Raw genomic sequence first — 8,273 nt, forward strand, 5'->3', positions numbered from 1 at the left:
TGTGAAGTGTTGGTCATTCTGTCTGGGTGCCGGGTTAGGCAGTAGGAATACTAAAATTGGAACCAATGACACGCAGATTGGTGAAGCCTTCCATATTTTGTCCATGTGATACCTTAAAGTAGGATGAAAGACTGTGCTGAGCAAAATAAAGTGGGCTATCAGGGGAAAAAAAAAGAACTGGTTCTGGGAGTTAGCTGTTACCAGAAAAGTCTCTTCCTAGGAGAACAGGCACTGTTAATTCTCAGTGTTTATTGCATAATTGTTACCAGACGGGCTACGGAGTTGAGCCTGGGATTTGACTCCTGACTTCCCTGTGTGACCTGCAGAAGTTACTTAACCTCAATTTTCACATCAACATAATGGGAATAATATAAGTGCCTCCAGAGACCGAGGCGGGTGGTCTCACTTGAGGCCAGGAGTTCGAGGCCGGCCTTGCCAACACGGTGAAACCTCGTCTCTACTAAAAATACAAACACTAGCCGGTTGTGGTGCACTCCAGCCTGGGCAGCAGAGCAAGACTGTCTCAAAAAAATAATAAAGTCAAATAAAAATAAAGCAACTTGGAACCTGCACTTCTGCTGATCAGATAATGCTCTGCTCCTTCTCCGGTCTAGGAAGCTTATGTGTTAGGCTGTCTCTCTGCCCCCCCCCCCCTTGCCTGCTCCCTCCTTCTCTCAGCTGCAGCTTTCTGGCCTTCATCAAACTTGAGTTGTTTTTCTTGCCTTAGGCCCTGGGCTGTCTTTCCACCTCCCACACACACCCCTTATGGGCAGCATCTCCTTCTCCTCCAAGCCTAGCGCCTCCATGATGGGGGCTCTTCCTGGCTCCTCCTCGTGCTTTCGGAGCTCTCTGTACCTTTCCTCTGTCGACTAAAAATGAAATCAGCCCTTCACCGACTGAACAGAGCCCCTCTTGGCTAAGGAACCCAATAAAAACCTTAAAAACAGTTCCCAGCCATGATGAGATGGGGGGTCAGACACGCTTCATGAAGCCCCTCTGTCTTACAGTTTAGAAACAACAACTGACCAGCATTCACATTAAAACAGATCATGAGACTGGCCGAACAGACTCTTTATGGCAATACAGTGTCAAATTATAAACAGGACCTCGGGCCATGGCAGGTGAGGGTTAAGTCACACACTCCACACTTGCCACAAGCTTTTCTTTTTCTCTAGCAGCTAAACAAGCTCTAGATGGCCTGGAGATAAGCAATATTAAAACAATTACAATTCGCCCAGCTCCCAGAGGCTGAGGGACTGACCACCAGTTCCACCAGCCATAACTACAGCTTTCACTGGACAAGAGGCTGATTTCAGCAACTTTCTCCAGATAAGACCATGGACTGGCTCTGGTCAGTTTACAGAGATTGTGCACTTGCCTGCCCTCATTTTCTGAAAAGTCCTTTTGACGAATAGGGCCTAATTGTAATATATTTAAATGTCAAGTCTCCACCCCAAAGTAAACATGGGTCGAATGGTACATGCATGTTTGTTCAATATGCTTGTGTCGAACTACCTTCATGAATATTCATAGCCCCTCCTGCAATCTGTTGAATATGTATGTTTAGCGAACCCATTCAGCATAAAGCTCCTACCCCAACCCCTCCTCCTATCTGTCTGTGGTCTTGGCTGGAGGCACGCTTCCTAGCCTGTAGGATGACCACCTTGCAGGCTGTAACCTCCTCTAAAGGAGTCTCCTCCTCTCCTTTCCCAAATTTATAAATCATGTGATTTTTTTTTTTTTTTTTTTTTTTTTTTTTTTGAGACAGAGTCTCGCTCTGCCGCCCAGGCTGGAGTGCAGTGGCCGGATCTCAGCTCACTGCAAGCTCCGCCTCCCGGGTTCACGCCATTCTCCTGCCTCAGCCTCCCGAGTAGCTGGGACTACAGGCGCCCGCCATGTCGCCCGGCTAGTTTTTTGTATTTTTAGTAGAGATGGGGTTTCACCATGTTAGCCAGGATGGTCTCGATCTCCTGACCTCGTGATCCGCCCGCCTCGGCCTCCCAAAGTGCTGGGATTACAGGCTTGAGCCACCGCGCCCGGCCTCATGTGATTTTTTTTAAGTTAACGTATCACAGTACCAAATCACAGGTGTCATTCTGCTACTTGTGTTCACATCTGATTGACATCTTCCCCAACACACACAGGGCCACTCACTTTAATAAGGGCATAGGAGCAGGGATCTATTCATTGAATAAAGAAAGGGAATGAATGAATGAATCAATGAATGAATCAATGAATGAATCAATGAATGAAGGCACTTAATCAAGACTCAGCTGTTTGCCAGACAGGCTCCAGTCCAAGGATCAGGAGTACTTGACCTGCTAAAGAAAGTGCTCTTCATCTCAGAGCTGATGAACCTGAACATTTCAGTCATTTTCCTGCTAAAGTGCCCAGTCTACTTGAAATCTTTAAAAATTGGTGTATTTGGGCCGGGTGCGGTGGCTCACGCCTGTAATCCCAGCACTTTGGGAGGCCGAGGTGGTCAGATCACCTGAGGCCAGGAGTTCAAGACCAGCCTGACCAACATGGAGAAATACCGTCTCTACTAAAAATACAAAATTTGCCAGGCGTGGTGGCATATGCCTATAATCCCAGCTACTCAGGAGGCTGAGGCAGGAGAACTGCTTGAACCTGGTAGGCAGAGGTTGCAGTGAGCCAAGATCGCACCATTGCACTCCAGCCTGGGCAACAAGAGTGAAACTCCGTCTCAAAAAAAAAAAAAAATTTGGCATGTTTGGCTGGGCATGGTGGCTCATGCCTATAATCTCATGACACTTTGAGAGGCCGAGGCAGGAGGATCACTGGAGCCCAGGAGTTGGAGACCAGACAGGGCAACACAAGGAGACCCCCATCTCTAAAAAAAAAAAAATTATTTAAAAAATAGCCAGGTGTAGGCCGGGCGCGGTGGCTCATGCCTGTAATCCCAGCACTTTGGGAGGCCGAGGCAGAGGATCATGAGGTCAGGAGATTAAGACCATCCTGGCTAACACGGTGAAACCCTGTCTCTACTAAAAATACAAAAATTAGCCGTGCGTAGTGGTGGGCGCCTGTAGTCCCAGCTACTCGGGAGGCTGAGGCAGGAGAATGGCGTGAACCCAGGAGGTGCAGCTTGCAGTGAGCCAAGATTGCACCACTGCACTCCAGGCTGGGCAACAGAGTGAGATTCTGTCTCAAAAAAAAAAAAAAAAGCCAGAGGTGGCGCATGCACCTGTAATCCCAGCTACCGGGGATGGAGGTGGGAGTGGGGAATCACTTGAGCCCAGGAGATCAAGGCTGCAGTGAACCGTGGTTGTGCCACTGCACTCCATCCTGGGAGACAGAGTGAGACCCTGTCTCAAAAAACAAAGAAACAATAAAACCTGGCGTGTTTGTGTCATCTAAATTGACAAATCATCATCATGATTATTGTCACCACAACCATTTGTTGTGAACTCATCAGGTGCCAGGTGCTGGGCTTTTGACATGAGCCTGTGACATTGTGACATGCTTTGCCAACATTTGTCATTATTTGTCTTTTTTTTTTTTTTTTTTTCTTGAGACAGTATCTTGCTCTGTTACCCAGGCTGGAGTGCAATGGCACGATCTCAGCTGCCTCAGCCTCCCAAGTAGCTGGGACTACAGGCATGTGCCACCACACCTGGCTAATTTTTTTTGTATTTTTAGTAGAGACAGGGTTTTGGCATGTCGGCCAGACTGGTCTCGAACTCCTGACCTCAGGTGATCCACCCGCCTCGGTCTCCCAAAGTGCTAGGATGACAGGCGTGAGCTGCTGCGTCCAGCTGAAAGCCACTTTAAAACAACCCATCCACTTTTTGTTCTGTTTCTGCTTTTGTCAGCCTCCGCTATCCATCACACCAACCTCCTCTGTTCAGCTCATCGGGACACTCATTCTATTGCCCAATTCTAGAATAACAAATAAAAGCTCATTCAGCGTAGGTGCTGTGGCTGAGATCATGCCACTGCACTCCAGCCTGGGCGACAGAGCAAGACTCAGAGAAGAAGAAAAGAGAAGAGAAAGAAGAAGAGAAGAGGAAGGAGAAGAGAGGAGAGGAGAGGAGGGGAGAGGAGGGGAGGGGAGGGGAGGGGAGGGGGGGGAGGGGAGGGGAGGGGAGGGGAGGGGAGGGGGAAGGGGAAGGGGAGGGGAGGGGAAGGGGAGGGGGAGGGGAGGGGGAGGGGGAAGGGGAGGGGAGGGGAGGAAAGAGAAAGAAAGAAAGAAGGGAGGGAGGGAGAGAGAGAGAAGAGAGAGAGAGGAGAGAGAGAGAGAAAGAAAGGGAAAGAGAGAAAGAGAGGGAAAGAAAGAAAGTGTCAATTACGATATTTAAACTGATCGATTGTAATTTTGTCAGCCTTTAGACATGGATTTTTTAAAGCTGTGACCGGAAGCAAAGTCCCCTCGGCAGAGTGACAGAGCTCTTTGTTCTCTTCCCCTGCCTCTTCCCCCAGAGCAAAAATCCACGCGCAATGGCACCAAACTGGGGGAGGGACCTACTTTTCCTAAGTCACACCCTGCTCTATAAGTGGGTACCAGGGGGTGGCAGCCACTGATATTCTCAGCTGGTCTTGCCCCGCCTAGTGTGAAAAAGCCTCCATCCTATGAGCTAGCTGGAGTTGGGCCAGCAGGGCCCAAGCACTCTCAACCTGCGGCACCTGGAGAACAGCGTCCACGCTCCAGGTGGGCCTTGTGGGAAAGTCCTGTCTGCTGTACCTGCTTGCAATAGAGATTCTGCAACACAGGGATAGGCAGGGAGGGGTGGGTGCTGTGTAAAGAAAGGCCAGCAGCCTTCCCCTCCCACAGCGAAATGAAGAGCCAGACTAGGAGCTGGGAGAAGAGCCTCTGTCTTTTTGACCACACCTGCCTAGAGTATAACACCCCAGGTAAAACTTCCACGACACAGAGCTGGGGGGTTAGGGGGAGAAATTGTGTTTTTCTAACATCAAGTATTTGTTACTTTCACACCAATGATCTGATACCAGCTAGGTGTCCAACATGTGTGAGTAAGTAAAATTTAAAAGCTGGCCGGGTGCAGTGGATCATGCCTGTAATCCCAGCACTCTGGGAGGCCAAGGCGGGCAGATCACTTGAGGTCACGCGTTTGAGACCACCCTGGGCAACATGATGAAACTCCATCTCCACCAAAAAAATTAAAAAAATTAGCCAGGTATGGTGGCGCATGCCTGTAGTCCCCAGCTACTTGGGAGGCTGAGGCAGGAGAATTGCTTGAACCCAGGAGACAGAGGTTGCGAGCCGAGATCGCACCACTGCACTCCAGTTTGGGCAACAGACGAGACTCTGTCTCAAAAAAAAAAGAAAAAAATGTAAAAGCTGTGGGAACCCCAAAACCGCTTTAAGCCTTGAGAGAGATGTGACTGTGATGTGGGTCACAGAGCCTGTTCTACAGATCTGCCTCTTAGACTGGAGCTTAACCCTCTTCCCCATTGCTCCCGTTCTGTAAACGACGAGGAAAGACCAGAAACCGGAACTCCCCTCCCCATCACTGACCTTGTTGTAAATTAACTACCTCCTTTATTGGACTGTACCTAACTCAGACCAGATGGTGGTGTGAACAGAGACCCTGTGGCACGATCGTAACTCACTGCAGCCTCGAACTCCTGGGCTCAAGCAATCCTCCCACCTCAGTCTCCTGAGTAACTGGGACTACAGGCGTATGCCACTATGCCTGTTTTTTTTTCTAGAGATGGGCGTCTTGCTATATTGCCCAGGCTGGTCTTGAACTCCTGGCCTTAAGTGATCCTCCCACCTTGGCATCTGAAAGTGCTGGGATTATAGGCATGAACCAGTGCACCTGGCCAGGGGCATGTTTAATGATGCCTGGCCTCCCTGCCTCCCTGGGGCCTAGGTTTCTTCCCTCCAAAGCCTCCCAGAGGTGACAGTGCCCCAGGTCACTGTCCACTGTCCTTGGCCGGTGCTGCAGTCTGCATGGCTTTGTGCACTGCCTGCCTCCCCTCAGAAGACCCAGCTCCTGCGGGGCTGCTGACTTTGTGTCTCACAGCTCCCGCAGCTCTGGGCCCATCAGTGTCAGTCCCCAGGAGACTACGGAAGGCAGCTGCACAAATGATAATGAGACAGTGCCCCTGTGGCAAGTAGCGGCCTAGGGTCCAAAGTAGGGAGCTTTGGGGAGAGTCTCCAAGCAAGCCCCAGGAAGTGCTCTCCCTCCAACCTGCAGTACCCCTCCCTGCCTCCACCTGGAAGTCTGGCCGAGAAGTTCAGCTCATCCCTCTTGCCACGTGGTGCTGACGAAGGCGAGGAGGGCAGGTGTCCAAGCTGGCACCCTCTGTGGGTTCCAGGCTGCCCGAGGGGCCGTGGGTCCCCATCAGGCTGGGAATTCAGAGCTACCCCCTGCGATGGGCCTGGGGAAAAGAGAATAGAAATGGGGGAGGCACAGGGAGGCCCCCAGTCAGCTGGGAGCACCGTGGGAATTTTTGCCCACCTAGGTTCTGCAGGAGCAGCTGTTCAGGTGGGGGCGGGGGCAATGTCCAGCAGGAGCAGGGGCATCGCGTTGGGCTGGAAGGGCACTGGGCCAGGCCTCCCCTCCTCTCCCCCCAAGGCCTGGGCAGCCAGAGCTCCCTCACTGTGGTGAGTGCACTCAGGCTGAGGCCTGTGCAGAAGCACGGGGGTCTCTTCCCTCTGCCAGTCACATTTTTACCCTCCCAGGGCTGCCCTGCCTGCAGGGAACAGGCACCCTGGGAAGGGCAGACCACCACAGGTGGGGTCCAGGACTGTTGGAAATTCCAGGAGCTGCCTGCCTATCACACAAAGTGGGCGGGAGCTTCATGGGTCAGCACTCACTAAGTGGCCCCAGCATCCCTGGACCATATCCCTGCGCAGGGAACTGTTACAACTTTACAGATGAGGTCTTGCGAACTCTTTCACAGAGCAAGGTTCAGGCCATTGGCCCAAGGACCCACTGGAGGTCAGATAGAGCCCAAATGTGAGCCCAGTTTTGACCAACCAATCACTTCTCTGACCTTTCTCATCACCAACAGTAAAAACGCCCCCACCTCCCTGTGCTTCTGACCCCTCACCGTGCCCCCAAGTTCTCCTCATCCCCCCGCCCCGCCCCAAGGGTCCTAGTCGCTCCAAGAAACCACATTTGCTGAAGTGCCACTGCCATTCCCCTGGGCTACTGTCAGAGTTTTTCAGGGTGGTGCTATAGCCATCTCTTGCTAAGTGCCAAGCCCTGGGACGACAGGGATGGAAAGGACCTGCCCACTGTCCCAGGGGTGAGTGCCTGGGCTGGTGAGGAACACAGGCAGGCACACAGGCATGGCTGGCTGAGATCGGGCCTGGAGATGGAGCTCATAGAAGCACCCAGCTGCCGGCCAGGGCCTGAAGGGGTGGCCTGCCCCTCCACACCTGTGGGTGCTTCTCGTTAGGTGGAACGAGAGACTTGAGAAAAGAAATAATACACAGAGACAAAGTATAGAGAAAGAAAAGCGGGGCCCAGGGGACCGGTGCTGTGCTTACAGAGGACCCACACCGGCACCGGTCTCTGAGTTCCCTCAGTATTTATTGCCAAAAGATAAGGGAGTAAATCAGCAGTAAGACATACAGATACACGGAGATGTTCCATTTACCAGGGACGGGCAGGAGACAGATGTTTTTCTTTTACTGAGATTTAAGAGAATGGTACCGACCTTCAACCACAAGCAGGCTTTAAGCATTTGCCTAACAAAGCACATTTCTTACAGCCCAAAATCTTTTCAACTTTAATTAGCACAGCGATGTCTCCAGCAAGGACAAGATTGGGGGTAGAGTCACAGATTAACAGCATCTCAAATACAGAGGCAAATGGAGTCTCTTAGATTTACTTCTTTCTGTATAAACACAGTAACAAGCTGACCTCTCTTTTCCCCACAAGGGCCCCATCAGCTGGACCCCCTACTGCACCCACACCAGGACACTGTCACCCCAGGCCAAAGCTGCAGAACAGGCTTCGTGTGCCTGGGGTTAGTGTCTGATCAGCACAAAGGACAGGATGGCGATTTCCAGGGCCCTGACGCACATGAACATTCCCCATGGCGCTTATTTCCACATGGGGGAAAGAGGGTGTCCCCAGAAGCCCAAAAAGTTGCCCTGGGAGCCAGGCATCCTGCCTCCCGTGGCCTGGGACCCCTGGGCCCTCAGTGATGTCATCTGCCTTGGAGTGGGACCTGGTACTGGCACCCAGCAGGAACAGGGCAGGGTCCCTTTAAGCCCAGCCTCACTCCCTCGGCCTGTTGCTATGTACGGGACCAGCTTCCTTAGCAACCAC

The sequence above is a fragment of the Trachypithecus francoisi genome, unplaced genomic scaffold (genome assembly GCF_009764315.1).
Source record: "Trachypithecus francoisi isolate TF-2019V2 unplaced genomic scaffold, Tfra_2.0 Contig01585, whole genome shotgun sequence".
NCBI classification, from domain to species: domain Eukaryota; kingdom Metazoa; phylum Chordata; class Mammalia; order Primates; family Cercopithecidae; genus Trachypithecus; species Trachypithecus francoisi.